Genomic DNA, 15715 nt, shown 5'->3' on the forward strand with positions numbered 1-15715 from the left:
AGTAGTCATAGGAGTCTGAAAACAGAGTTTGCCATAAACTCAGATTCTCAGGTTCAAATGCATTAGGGTTCATCCTATCTCCATCACCTAGTTTTTGGTAGAATAAAGGATGCCTTTCAGAGTGCAGACAGTCCACTTTGTGCTCTTGGCAACCAGCTTTCCCAAACTTAACCAGGTTTCCAGTCCAGGCGCATTTCCTTTGTAAATATTCTGAGTCTGAAGCAACCTCCTTGCATTTCCCAAAGAATATGGAGAGAGACATTATTTTTGACTTAATGCACCGACTGGGTAGGGATTTTTTTTTCTTTATAGCCCTTTTAACATCAAAGGAAATGACCTTGTAGCTTCTGATATAATCCAGCAATAAGCTTGTCATACCAATGAAGCACTGAGTTCTTCTTTGGCACCGTCTGCTTTACCACTGTGCCCACTATGCGATTTCCTGTGAAAAAATCTAATTTCTTTCCACCTTGCCTTCACCTCCTGATGGGGTTTCTGGTATCCCTCTCCTTTGACTACTCTCTGATGATTTGCGCTCAGGAAAGAAAGAAATCTTGACTTAAAGTCCAGGTGATGCTGGAGGAGGAATTCAGAGAGTGAGGGAATGGCAGCTGTCACTCTCCCCTAGGTTCACCCAATTGCCAGGAAATCAAATAGGTGGAAGGTTGGTGTTGAGATTGTCTCTGAGACACATTCTCACTCAAGGTAGCCACAGACCCAACAGCAGCGTGGGATCTACTGGAATGCCAACACCAGGATTTGTAATTTGCCCAATTTGTTCTTCCAACCCTCTTTTACCACCCCATTGTGTTCTTCCTATTCACACTCCAGTTTTTCTCAGCCTCTTTCTGTTTTCAGTAGATATCTCCTAAATATGAGGAACAGCTTAGCAAATTGGATATGATTAGCTTGTTGAAGAGATGATTGAGAGGTGACATGATTGCCATCTTTAAATATCTGAAAGGATGTCAGATAGAAGATGGGACAAACTTATTTTCTGCGGTTCCCAAAATTGGGACATAAACCAATGGATTCAAATTGCATGAACATTTAAATAATTGGAAGAATTTTTCTAATGGAACTGATTGCCTTGGATGATGCTGGCTCTCCATTGGTGGTCTTTAGACAGAGGCTGGATGACTGTCTCTTGGGAGGGCTTTGGTCTATTCCAATGTAGCAGTGGGATTTCGTCCTTTACAACTTCATAGTTCACCACACAACCGTACCATATATGTCTTTCTCCCAGAAAGGGACCCAAGGCACTCTTGAGACCAGATGTTACTAAGTAGGATTATTAGGGATCAGCATTGAGTCTTTAGGTTTCATGGATCATCGCTTTCTCAAGTGTCTGTTTTAGGCTTCAGTATGTGAGTGATTCCAAAACAATGAGATTAGGAATCCTGACATGACAGGGATACCTCTGGAAAAGATGCAAAACCGACCTCTCTTCCTCCCTTCTTCCTTTTTAAAAAAAATCATTTTGGTCCCTATATCCACGGGACCCATACCCACAGTTTCATTCATCCACATCTGACATATTCTCCCTTTGAGGTACTTTCTAGATACTCCAGGTTGACTCTGTGGTATTTTTGGGCTTCATTTCAATGGGATTTGCTATTAGCCACATGTCTGAGAATGCATCCCCCACATAGAAAGAAGCTTGTACTTTATCTTTCAGCCAAAAACTCTCCCACATTGGCTTACAAATCATTAATTGGACAGTTCCCTGCCTCAGGTTTACCATAAAAATAAGTCATGGTAAAGAAGGAAAGGGGAAAGGTGGTAGGAGAAAAAAGCTCAGCAGATGCTGGCTGTTCTTCTCTCTCAGAGGTGATAGCAATTGGAATATGGAAGAAGGGCCGCTCACCAAATGCTGGGACCAAGGCACAGTGGAGCTGTGCCTGGTTGCTTCTTTCTACTTCTCTGAGGCTATAGCAATGGCAGGAGGAACGTGGAGGAGGGCTTCTCGCAGCCGCTTGGCCCCAGGAATGATGGAAGCTGTGCTTGATTGCTCTTCTCTCACTCAGAGGCCAGAGCCATTACTTGTTATTTCAAAATATTTATACCCAAGTTTTCTACTAAAAAGAGCATAAAAAGCCCCCTAACAAAGGCTCTACCTCAAAGCAACTAATGCAATAACTGGTCCTAGAAGATAAGACAAATTAACCAGAAGGCAGGGGGAGAGGAGGGCGAAGGTGAACGGCACCCACCTCACGGCTGAGCAGGGGTTGAGTGAACCACATCAAGACTGGATGACTCTGTAAAATTAATTGCTTCATCAGGGCATCGGCAAAAATTCCCCTGAAACAATCTGAATGTTCTTTTTTCAATAAATGGCTTAATCAGACGGAATCCTGTCTCTTTGACTTAACAATTTGTTAGGGAAATTTAATTTTATCACAGTGTGGGGAAATGTCTTCCAGCTGCAGCAATTTTCTGAGGCATCTTAGAAGGAGGGAGGAAGGCGCTGTGTGTAGAAGCTCATTTAGCAAACCCTAAGCCAGGTGTTCTCAAATTGCAGCCCTCCAGCTGGTTAAGGCCACCAACTCCCAGAATTCCTGACCATTTAACAAGCTGGCTGGGACTCCTGGGAGTTGGAGGACCAAACAGCTGGAGGGCCACAGTTTGTAGGTGCCTGACCCAAGCAGAAACATGGAACCAGTCTTGGCCAAAGAGTGGCCCCTTCCTCTTCTTCCCCTCCTCCATCTGCTAAGCTCATTCTCTCTCTGGAAGTCAACTTGGCTCTTTCATGGGGATTCTTCACCTGAACATCTACAGTTTTGGCTGAAAAAGAGAGGTGGAAGCCTTCACTGGGTGCAAATTAAGGACAGAGGTATTAGGACACCTTCTGGTTGCAAAGGAAGGGTGGAAGCATCAAGGCATCTAATTGAAAGGAAGGGTGGAAGCATTAGCAGAACTTATAGTTACAAAGGGAAAGGTAGAAGCATCAAAAACACTTTTTGGGTGAATGTTCTATGGCACTGGTCCCCAACCTGTTTTTGACCAGGGACCACTTGACCAGGGACCTCTTTGACCAAAGTCAACTCTCCAACATTAGTGGCTTACAAATCAGTTTTTGGTCAACATTAGATTTGTTTGGTTATCTGGGGTGCTGATTCAGAAAGTTGCATTGGCTAGCATTGGTTCAGAAAGTTGCATTGGCTAGAGGCTTCCACCTCTCTTTTTCAGCCAAAACTGTAGATGTTCAGGTGAAGAATCCCCATGAAAGAGCCAAACAGGTCGAAACTGAAGCTGGTGCAAAATGCGGCGGCTCGTCTTCTCACCGGGGTGCCGGCTAGGTGGCGCATCACCCCAATTCTACAACAGCTGCACTGGCTACCAATTGAGTACCGGATTACTTTCAAGATACTGGTTCTAACTTTTAAGGCCGTACATGGTTTGGGGCCGGCGTACCTGAGGGCCCGCTTATCCCCCTACCAACCCCAGAGATTACTTCAGTCCGAAGACCAAAATTTGCTTGAAGTCCCTAACATACGGACTTATCATTTGTCTTCTACTAGGCAGAGAGCCTTCTCGATTGTAGCCCCTCATTTATGGAATGCCTTGCCAGCTGAAACTCGAACTATCCGAGACCTACTTGCCTTTCGGAAAGCCTGTAAAACCTTGCTATTCCGACAAGCTTTCAATGGGTGAAAAACTCGGGGCTATGTCTGGTTTTATTGTTGTTTTTATTGTTGTTTTTATAGTTTTTATTGTTATTTTAAAGTTAATTGTATTGTTTTAATCTATTTCTGTAAACCGCTCCGAGCCAAACTGGGAGTAGCGGTATACAAGTCTAATAAATAAATAAATAAATAAATAAATAAATAGACCACATCAGCTCTAGTTTCTGATATAGAACGTATGCCACCCAGCAGTCGGCATCTACTCTCCCACAGAAAACCATATTTAATAATCTAAAGCTGATGTGGTCTATCCAATATAATTTTCTGAATCAGCACCCGAAATAACCCCAGGAACAGGCCTAAAAATGAAGACACCAAGAGATTTTTTTTTGGTTGGGCTGTGTTATTATCCGTAGTACTAATGGTAAGGCTACGGACCATATTTTACTTCTTACAGACCACTGATGATCCATGGGCCACAGGTTGGGAACCACTGTTCTATGGCAATGCCTTAGATGTAGCCTTCTTCTGTAGGAAAGAAAGAGTTTTTCTGCCTTTTCCTGCCATAAGATGAACCAATGGTGGCCACTCTGTAGGCCTATGATGACATTACAATGTCCCTGAATTGGGTGACTGGAACATATTCTTCTCCATTTTGGCTTTATGGCTCTTGAACTGCCTCATCCGCCTGTCATTGGCATTCATGTCAAGACGTTGAATTCTTTTAATAATTGAAAAAACCCACACACGCAACCAAAGGAAAGCCAGCCCTATAGCACCTTGGTTAAATTTTAATATTTGAAGTTGACAGTTCAATATTGAGGATGGCAGAGCGAAGGAGAAAAGGGATAAAAGAAAAGAGCTAACCAGGCCTGACAAATAAAACATAAAATATGAAGCAGACAAGGGGATGCACTGGTCTGGAAGCTAATAGGATGGCAAATGCAGAAGAGAGGCAAAGTGTGTTGGAGGAACCCCCTCACCAATTCCACATGACAGATGCCTCCCGCTAGAGGAAGAAGCTGATCTTTGAAAAATTTAACTAAAAATAAACTGGAGCGATGAATGGAAGGCAGGAAGTGATCTCCATCCATCTCATCTTGTCACATCCCGGTTCTCATGTGGGTTCCCATGTCTTGGCTGCAAAAGCAAAAAGAGATTACATGTTTAAGGCTTCTGTACACACACACATATAAAAGCCTCAGAATAGCAGCAACAGCCCTGTCACCCAAACCACTCTCTCCACTTTGTCTGTTGCTCCGTTCGCCTCCAGAAATGTCTCTGTTATCAGAGTTTTGCAGAAACAGTGGAAGACAAATACATGGGTCCTAGAACTAATCAGACATAGACTCTTCCTAAAAGACAAGATGACTAAACTGAGACTGTCATACTTTAGCCATATCATGAAACACTAGAAAAGACAATGATGCTTGGTAAAGTTCGGGGCAGTAGGAAAAGCAGACGGTCCCATCTAGCAAATTCCTGGAGAAGATATCCTTTTAATGATCTCCAGGCCCTCCAACACAACTCAGTGGTATGCTGGGGCTGGAAATCAATATTTGTCACATCTGTAGTTTTAGCTGCAAACATATCCTATGCAGATATAAAGCTATTACAGTACAGAGGAACATGTTTTTATTGTGTCAGAAATGACTAACTTCTGGTGTGAGAGAAATGGCCACAGAGAGGTTGCCCAGGGGACCCTCAGATGTGTTAGCTGGGAGGCTTCACTCATATCCCCACAAGCTAGAGCTGACAGAGGGAGCTCACCCCATCTCATGGATTCAAACTGGCAACCTTCAGGTCAGCAACTCAACCTTTAGGTCAGCAGTTCAGCCATCACAGGGGTTTAACCCATTGCGCCACTGCAATTTCCTAGAAGAACATATGGAAAAACCCCAGGGTACATATCAGACTAACATTTTCAGATGTTATATTTGTTGCTGCTCGTGTTTTTTTTATTTACTTATCAATACAATTATATCCTGTTTTTAAGCTGACAATGAAATCAATTTGAAAATTATAAATAATATCCACCAAGATCGTGTATCAGTGACTTATTTAAGTAAACTTGGTTTAGTAACTTGACCACCCAAATTAGATGGATAGATAATCATCAGAACTTCTTTCTCTCCCTTCAGCTGCTGTCTAGGGTTGGGGTGAGAGTTACGGAGTAGTGATTGTAGCAACAATTATGGCAAAGTTATGGTTTTGGCTATGATTGTGGATTTCCTTTCCTGATTTCCCCTTCCTCCAGCACCTCATGCTTGCCTCTGCTTCCCTCTCTCCCCAGTTCCTGCACCACACTTTGTCTCCTGAACAACCTGTCTTTCTTTTTTCGAAGTTATCAAGATGGTCTGGGAGGAGGGGAGCAGTCTTGACTTGCCAGAGGCCAGGACTGGTTGCTTAATAATCCAGGAGCCAACTAATTACTTGGGAAATGGGTCCCCTTAATTGTTATTCATAGCTGATGAGAAATCTCTTCGTTTCCCTTTGCTTTCCTTTTCACATCAGTGGAGTTAATGGTTTTCGTTCCTCATTCTCCCCTTCTATTATTATCCATGTCTTTCCCTTTCAGTAGTTCAAGTGAAGCTCTGGGGAAGGGCAGGCGCTCTCTGCAATTTTTACTGCCAAAGGATGGAATGGGTGGTTTGGAGTTGGGAAGGCATCTTTACTTGCCAATGGATCCTCCAGCTGCTGTGGGTATGTGGCGGGGCTCACAGACAAGACTGCGTATTGCTTTCCATTTTAAATTGCTTACTATTTGGATAGAATAGGTGTTGGATTTTTGGTGACCCTTAGAAAATGCAGGCTTCCACCTTGTCTTTACCATCCTCATCCCCATTCCAGAGGCTTACTTGGGGCTCTGCTCAAGCTCGATTCTAATCAGCCAGGGGCTTATTGGACAGAAACAGCATTTGTGTCAAGATAAAGCTGTTCGCACCTCACCAAATGCAGCAGCTTGAGTCAAATAGGTTTAAACGAGAGAGGATCAGTGGCTAGTTGCAGCCTTCTCCTGGCCAAATATTGGGGAGGAGGAAGAGGAAGGCTGGTGTCAGGAGTACAAAACATTTGGCATGCAAAGTTATCAGGAGTGCAACATACTTGTGCAGGGAGGGGCCATGCAAAGTTAGGGCATCATGACTTTCATATAAAAATGTGACCCTCACAGATGCAATTTTCCATTACTCTCAAAATTTCTAGGAGTTTAGTAACTTAAAACTTCAGCTGAGCATGTAGAAATACAGTTTAGGTACATAAATTAAATGAACAGGCAGAGTTATCAAGGGAATGTGAACACAGCAAATATTAAGAGCTCTAGTTGTGAATGATTTTCAGAGTCTCGCTGTTTGCAATGGTAAAGATTTGGAAACAGAAAGAACATTTCAGTAAGGTGTGAGCAATTTTTATGAGGATGGCAGCACCCTCATTTTGCCCATCACCATAATTACACCACTGTTTCCTCCCCTTTGGACACATGGCCATTCGCAAAATCCCATATTATTCTTCCAAGTTTGTAAATGCTAGGAAGATCCTGTGTGGGATTTTTCTGGTTCAGTCACCCTTGTAGGATTCTTCTCTCTTCCTTTGAACATTCATGCTGACATTCCCCAAATGTCATTCCCCATCCCATTTCCTAAGCAGCTCATCTTACTCTGATTTTGCAAACTGGCAAATGACTGGATTGCTTTGTAATACAAAGAGAAACTACATGACAGATCTCAGATGAAGACTCCTCCTATATTCTCCTGCTTCCCTAGGGCTACAGAAGAGAATGATATACAGTTAGACAAGGGGAGAAGTTGCAGCCTAGAAAGTTTGCAAAGTCAAAGATGGAAGGCTGGAGTAGGTTCACAAGCCAGGAGGTGCATCCAGGATCTTCTATCAGGGTTCTGAAGTAAAATTGTGTTGCACTCTGGCACTAAAACACTTTTTCATTCAGCACCACACCAGAGTCCAATAATTCTATCTAAAATGTTTATCAAAAAAAGCAGAATAAAAGGAAAAAAGGGGCAAGTCCAAATGGGTCAGTAGAAAGTACAAAATAGTAGTCATTCAAAAATGCCAAAGTCAAGACCACCAAAATCCACAGCAGTTCTTCATACATAAATCCATAAACATGAAAACATTAACTTTTCCAAGGTGAACCCTTTCAGGAAACAAAGGCATGCACCAGAACAGGAAACTTGAGAATACTTGAATAAAAGCCTTGAGAGCAGAGACAGGAGAGCCATCCCTTATGGCAATGTTGTCTCTTCTGAGGGGCTTGAAGCCCACACCACTTAATTTAATCCCATCCAGGTACCCATGAAATCATTCCAAAGACACCTGGACTTCAAGGTCTTATCTCAGATTCTCTGAGAATATCTCCTTTGTCTATTTTTCACTTTCTTAGGCCTAACCTAATTTCCTGAGAACACTCCCCATTGGCCAAGGTCTTTTCTCAAGGGAACTGGAACCTTTACTTTCCCCTGTTGCCTGGGAATGAGCACAGGAATTGACAACATCGGTCTCATCTGCCTGCAGCTCTCTCTGATCACGCATATACTCCTCATTTTGAAACCCATCATCCCCCTCATTCTCTGAACCATCATCAAAAAAATCTCCTGACGTTTCCTGAGATACAACAAATTGTTTCTCCCAGCCAAACTGGGAAAGATTAACAGGCTATGATGACAAATTGGGGGTCCAACCTTGCTTACAGAAAGAAATGCACGTTTTCCATACTCTCAGACATTGACATCTGTAAGGAATGGAAGTCTTGAGCACTTACATTATATTATAATGTATTATATCATTATTACATTATTATAGGGTTTGCTAACCTCACTACTGTGGTCCATTGATATTCGCTGATGTTTTATTCCATGAATCAGATGGAATGCTCAAGTTCCATTGTGTACAATGGCATAGTAAAAGGGTGTCCCTTTTATAAAATTGCAAAATCAAGATTTGCATTTTGGGATTTTACTGTAATATTTTCAGGTCATGGATAGCTGAATCCATGGATATGGAGAGCCAACTGTGATGCAAAGTGCCAGTATTGGGCTAATGATTTTGATAGAAGTCAAGACATTTAGGCGCCATTTGTTCATTTGTAGCCTCATAAACCATTTTTCAATCTGTGTTGCTGTGGGTTTTACGGGCTGTATGGCCATGTTCCAGAAGCATTCTCTCCTGGCATTTTGCCCATATCTATGGCAGGCATTCTCAGAGGTTTTGAGGTCTCACAACCTCTGAGGATGCCTGCCATAGATGTGGGCAAAACATCAGGAGAGAACGTTTCTGGAACATGGCCATACAGCCCAGAAAACTCACAGCAACCCAGTGATTCCAGTAATGAAAGCCTTTGAAAATACATTCTCCAGTCTTTGATATATAACTCATCCCTGGTCTCTTGGTGATGTAGGGAACAAAATGTGCTATTTAACATTCCAGAGTCAACTTATTTTTTTAGAATAATTTCTCTAGGGCAAACAAATAGCAGAGATGAAAATATTTTTGGTGTTAGCACATGGTTCCCATTAGGGTTCCCCTTTAACTCCAACTATAGGGACAGATCATGCTGGTTTTACACAGAAGGGCAGTGTAAAAAGTAGGCAGAGGGGCTACAAGGAAGCTCCAGAAATTAAACAGCTCTCTTACAAGATATAAAACAAACAGGAAGGTATGGTCTACTTCTTGGACTAGGTGGATCTCCTATTTCTTTAGCACAATTTGAAACATTTTTGGAGCTAAACAGAGTTCCATAGCAGCGGTGCATCACTCTTAGGTGACAGACAGTTGGATGGAGGCTGAGGATGCTTGAACTCACAATATAAAGATGCTGTGATGGCAGCAGCCTCACCATTCCAACAATAGGATCTGCAACATCTCCATGTGTGTATTCTTCTTGTGAACTCCTGCCAGAATCTTCTCAAATGAAATAATCCATTTAGCACATCACAGATCCTTGCTCATAAATATCCCACTTCTTCTTTCTAGTCAATAATCCATTAAGACAATAACCAATTGGCTGTTTTGAGTTAAAGCCAACCCATTTTTTCTCTCCCTCTACTCACACTCCAGACACTTAGAATAATTAATTTTCCTTTTGGTTTCTCTCTTGTTTAAAAGCTGTGATGGGAAGAAAGGCTCAGATTACACTTTTAGCGCTTGAGCTGATGTGGGAAGATCCTGGAAGGGTTTGATAGGGAAAATTATGTTGGTGAACATGGTCTGCTTCATTCCATTGCCTTTTTCTTGGGAAGAAATCTCTCGGCTATTTTTGCCAACATTGGCACCTTATCTGCCTGCCATTGTCTAAACAAAGCCAACTCAAGGGGGATGCTTTCTTGTCATAGGAAGCTCACTTGATCCTTGCATGGCAAATCCTACATAGGTAACCTGGTCACCCAGTTGCTGTGATGGGTTTAAGGTTTATCTAAATGATGTTTCATAGGAATGGGCAATATAATCAAAGAATTATAGAAGTGGAAGAGACCACATGGGCTATTTAATCCAACCCCCTGCCATGCAGTAAAAAACAATCATAATACCTCTGACAGATGGCCATCCATCCTCTGTTTAAAGGCCTCCAAAGTAGGAGCTTCCACCATATTCTGAGGCAGAGAGTTCTATTCTCCAACAAATATGAGAATAGTTGAAATTTCCCATTATTATTATGGTTCTTCTTTCTGCATGTTTGGTCAAGTGTTCAAGGAAGGCTTCATTTAGTAGAAGGTTTCCAGTATTTGTTCACTTAATTCTTATCTAGATGCTCTCAACCTGGTTTTCGGGATTGAAATCCTGCATCTCTTCACAGGTGTAAACATCTTGACATATAATGCTACTTCACCCCCTCTCCTGTATGGCCTATTTCTTTGAAAAGTTATACCTCTCCATTACAACAGGACTTGTCTCAGCAGGTTTCATTTATGCATATTACATTGTAACTGTTTTGTTGTGTTAAAAGTTCCAGTTCATCTTGTTTATTTCCCATGTTCTGGGCATGAGTGTAGAAACATCTAAGCCCATGGGATGTTCCCTGTAGTTATTTATTTGAAGTCACGTTAGCTCTCTTGAAGAACTTGGAGAGCTTCAAGTTTGCTACAATCCATGCCAAAATAACAAACATCAAACATTAATTTTGTTCCAACATGAATTCATAACTCCCTGAGAGGCATTTGAGAATAATTTAGGGTCAAAACCATCATGGTTTTCCCTTTTAATTTTCTTTACCTTGGAGGCCACAAGGGATCATTTAACCCACTGGAAATTTTTTGGTGTTGACTCTTGTCATCCTCATTCAGAAGAGATTATGGGAGCTGACATAAAAAAAATGAAGGTTTAAAGTTGCCTGTATAATGATTTATGCTGTAAAAGTATCTCAGATTTTACAGGGAAGAGCCTCAACTGCATCCCAAGAATATGATTTGGGCATATCATGGGCAGGTATGCCTTGAGAGTTAATTATATAGAAGACTTCAACCTTTTGTCCTGATGGACCATGAAAAGAAGACTGGCCTAGGCAATTTCCTGCAGTAATCTATGCAGGAACTAGGTCTGCAAAAGAGATACAGATCTGGATTTAATCTCTGGGAAATCCAATGGCGCTGACACAATTTGAACTTCACAGTTTCCCTTGACATCTGATAAGGAACAGAAATACATTGGCGTGAAAATGCTTTGAACTGACATGCATATAGGTATAACTAGATCTCATATTACAGAAACGTCGTGAAGTCTCTAGCGACCCCATTCTAAAGAAACCAAACCCTGGAGGAATGCTAAAATCTCCAAAACTGGAGGTATGCACAAAATATTAAAAAGATCCTCTTCCTCCTAATCCTCATAAAACCCAGGATGGGACAGTTTCTGTATCATGGTCCAGCAGTTTCAGAACTGACCAGGGACTATGGCTTCTGCTTAAAAACCATGGAGAGCACCCTATAGCTAGAGAGTATATTAGGCTTGTGAATTTCAGTTGAACCTCGATCCATTTCTGTGGGCTGGAAAGAAGTGTGCCTCCCAAAAACGGGCAGTTTATCAGATGGCCATTTTCAGACCACAGCTAAAAAATACAGCTAGATCTGGCCCATTGGCATCAACGGGGAACTTACGATGCTCCCCTTTCCATTCCTGGGACTCTTTCCTTTTTCCCTTCAAGGGAGTCTGGGTTTCAGCAAAGGAGCTAAGGAAGCAGACAAAGCTTGTGTAATGATACCAAATAAGGGGGGAGGAGCCATGATTGGCTGCCACGTGGTCCCGTAACGGACAGGAAACCGTGACGGCTAGGCCTTTGCCATTACGGTCATCCAGCAGAGCCAAAGAAGCTGAACTGGCTGAAGGAAAATGGCTAAAATGGATCCATATACAAGCCTAGTGTATATACAAGTAAAAATAGGTCAACCACCTATTGTTGACCAAAAGCAATGTCTCTATTTCACTGTGTCCTTTCAAGTCGCTTACTGGTTTTTGGTGACTCCAAAGTTCCATAGAATTCCATAAGGAAGGAATACTCAGATAAAGTTTTACCATTTCTTACCTCTGAAATATAGTCTACAGCACTTGGTATTCATTGTCAGTCTCCCATCTGAGTACTAACCAGGGCTGGTCCTACTTAGCTTCGAAGATCAAAGAGTATTTTAGAGGATGACATTTATAATCAGGATCTTTTCTTGGAAGTTCCATGCTTCTTTTGTGAAAAGTGAAGGCCTCTTTTCTTTGGGACAGTAGAGTAGAGGAGTAGATTGAGAAATGCTCTATAGAATTGGTTCCCAACATTTGTTACAAGAAGAGTTTTTGACTTTAATTCCCAGAAGCCCCAGATAAGTTAACTGACAGTTGGGAATTCTGGGGACTGAAATCCGAATCTTATAGAGGAACAGAGATTTGTAAGCACTATTCTACAGAAATGCTTACAGTTCGCCCTCAGAGGACAGTGGCCCATCATGGAATGTGTTTAAGCTAATGGAGGAGGTCCCCATTGAGAAGTACTGAGTCAGGTTTTGAGATCATGCCAAGAAGAGGAGGGTGCACGCTTCTGTGCCATAGACTTTTGGGTGGGGAAGGATTGGGGCATCTTTCAAGTGTGGTGGTTGAGTTGGCTTGACTGAAGATTTTTTATGGTGGAAAGGGAGATATCTCAGCCACTGAAGGGCACTGATAGGTGACCCATCATTTGCACTCCCTATCACCCACTCATGAACACATAATACAAAATGGGAATTAAGCAAGATTCCACCAACAGACATGTTATGATAGTTTGATAGGGGCTAAAGCAAGCCTATTTTCTGTGTATTGGGACAAGAGGAACCCTCCTTCCACTTCTAGTTCCTATTACACAATTCAGGCTTAGCTGGTGCCATGGCACTCTTTTCATATGGACTCTGCCTTGTTGTTGTTCCATCTCAGTCCAGAGACACCTGTAGATACTGAGTGGGCGGTTTGGGGGTTGAGCTCATGGGAACTAAGGTTAATCGTTGTGGTGCCCTCTGCCACTCTCCCCTGTATAGAAATTAAGCCACACTTGACCCTCCACAATGGAGCTGCTGATTTTATCTGTGATAAATGAACGCAGCAGGAATATGATACAGAGCTCCTCCCTTTCTGCTAAGATGAAAAGAGCTTTTGATTAAGCCCCTGTTTGCTTGACACGAGAGGTCAGCATGACAGGTCCTGTTGCATATGGAGATATTATTTTGCATGGATGGGCTTTCTTCGCTGGCAAGAAGGAGAGGGGAACGCAATTATAGCCCATTGTTGAAACTCAGGGCTACCAAGACCTCTGGAAATAATCGAGTTAGAAGGTTCTGCAAACACTGACATGGATCATATCGCTCATTCTGGCTAGAGTTGAGCCATTAAATCAAAGGGATTAGCAATATTGCTTTTAACATTTAATTCAATATAACTCATCTAGTTGGGAGGAGCCACTGGTGGTGCAATGGGTTAAACCCTTGTGTTGGCAGGACCACTGACTTGAAGGTTGGGTTGCTGACCTGAAGGTTGCCGGTTCAAATCCAGGGAGAGTGCAGATGGTAAAACATTAACATCCCTGGGCAACGTCCTTGTAGAGGGCCAATTCTCTCACACCAGAAGCAACTTGCAGTTTCTCAAGTCACTCCTGACACACACACACACAAAATCCAGCTAGTAATAACCAATAGAATTCAGTCTGAAGTGGATTTGGGATAGGGGCATGGAGAGTCATAGTATCAGGTGGTTTCCATCTTGAAAGCCATTTCATATAATAATAGAATTATAGAGTTATTTATTGATTTACTTTATTTTTACCCTGCCATATCTCACCCCGAGGGGGACTCAGATCGGCTTCCAATGTCAGCAAACATTAAATGCCACAAGTATACAAAGCTCAACAAAACATACACAATGACCATAAAAATCAGTTAAGCCTATAAACTACAAATTAAACCTATTAAAACATGTAAATTATAGCATGACATAGCATAGCACCAATCAAAAATCGTCATCCAGGTTACTTCTTATGTCAGTCTCCGAGAATCTATTGCACTTTAATTTCTACTCACCAAATGCCTGCTTCCAAAGCCAAGATTTCACATTTTTCTAAAAGACCAGGAGGGAGGAGGCCGATCTGATGTCACTGGGGAGGGAGTTCCAAAGTTGAGGGGCCATTACAGAGAAGGTCCTGTCTCTCATCTGCAGCAATCATGCCTATGAAGGGGGTGGAACCAAGAGCAGGGCCTCCCCAGAAGATCTTAATGCTTGGACTGGCTCATAGAGGGAGATACGTTTGGACAAATAAGCTGGGCTGGAGCCGTTTAAGGCTTTATAGGCTAAAGCCAGGACTCTGATTGGTTCTCAGTAGCAGACTGGCAGCCAGTGGAGCTGACATAACAAGAGTTGTGTGCTCCCTATATGAAAGCTGGAAGAGTTGGAAGAGATCACAAGGGCTATCCAGTCTGATACAACACACAATCAAAGCACTTCCAATAGATGGCCACACAGTCTCTGTTTAAAAACACTCCAATGCTGCATATACTTTAGCAGTACAACAAAGAGCCCTAGCAAAGAATGATCTGGTGGCTGGATAGTGTCTATTATGTTCTTTCTTTGCCAGAAAACTATGGCCTGGATGGATATACTAACCACCAGCACCCGCTACTATATGAAAGGAAGCCTTAATATGTGTACCCCTTGCTTGTCTCCCCAGATGCTCTCGTCCTTTTACAAATCCTGGGGCTTTTCTACTTAGAAAGAAAATTAAAAGGTAATCCATAAAGCTTGACATAAGTAATACAATTTCTTGAAGACTGAACAGGAAAAGAGACAATGGAAGAAGACAGCAAGGAGCTCTTCCAGGGAGGAATATCATCTCTTTCAAAATGTAACTGAGGTTGTTGTCCTGGGTAGGAAAATAGGCTTCTTGGTGATTTAGAAAACTCATTGCCACACGATAATTTTAAGAAATATCCCTACTTAGCCAGGTGACTTTGTGATAGAGCTATTTTAATGGTTTATGCCAAAGAGATTTTTTGCTCCATCCCTTCCTTGTATCTTTTCCACATTGCTAAGAGATTATACTACCTCTTCTGGGATGCCTTTTAAAATCTTTGTTAGCCTTATCTTTTCCAGCTCTCCTAAAGTCCAGAATACGGGTTTGGCTTGTCTTAATTTTGGCCTTCCTTTGTATTGCAAACTGCAGGAGCACATGGTCATAGATCAGAGGGATGGGCCAAAACTAACAAAATAAAGTTCAACAGGGACAAATGCAAGATATTCCATTTAGGCAGAAAAAATGAAACGCAAAGATACAGAATGAGGGACAATGCCTGGATTGACAGTGTCAAAAAGATTTTGGAGTCCTCATGGACAGGAAGGTAAACATGAGCCACAATGTGATGCGGTAGCTAAAAAAGCCAATGGGATTTTGGCCTGCATAAATAGGAGTCCAGTGTCTAGAGCCAGGGAGTCATGCTCCCCCTCTATTCTGCCTTGGTCAGACCACAACTGGAATACTGTGTCCATTTCTGGGCACCGCAACTGAAGGGAGATGTTGACAAGCTGGAAAGTGTCCAGAGGAGGGCGACTAAAATGATTAAGGGTCTGGAGAACAAGCCCTATGA

General features: G+C 42.3%; 1 long non-coding RNA gene across 1 annotated transcript; it reads right to left on the bottom strand.

Annotated features, from left to right (window-relative positions):
- Positions 1 to 4401: 4401 nt before the first annotated feature.
- Positions 4402 to 14385, bottom strand: LOC134293872 (uncharacterized). Its single transcript, XR_010000853.1, has 2 exons — positions 14159 to 14385; positions 4402 to 4766 (listed from the first exon to the last, which is right to left on the bottom strand). It is a non-coding gene; the product is annotated as an uncharacterized LOC134293872 (long non-coding RNA).
- Positions 14386 to 15715: the final 1330 nt, after the last annotated feature.

This window comes from Anolis carolinensis, unplaced genomic scaffold (genome assembly GCF_035594765.1).
Source record: "Anolis carolinensis isolate JA03-04 unplaced genomic scaffold, rAnoCar3.1.pri scaffold_10, whole genome shotgun sequence".
Lineage (NCBI taxonomy): Eukaryota > Metazoa > Chordata > Lepidosauria > Squamata > Dactyloidae > Anolis > Anolis carolinensis.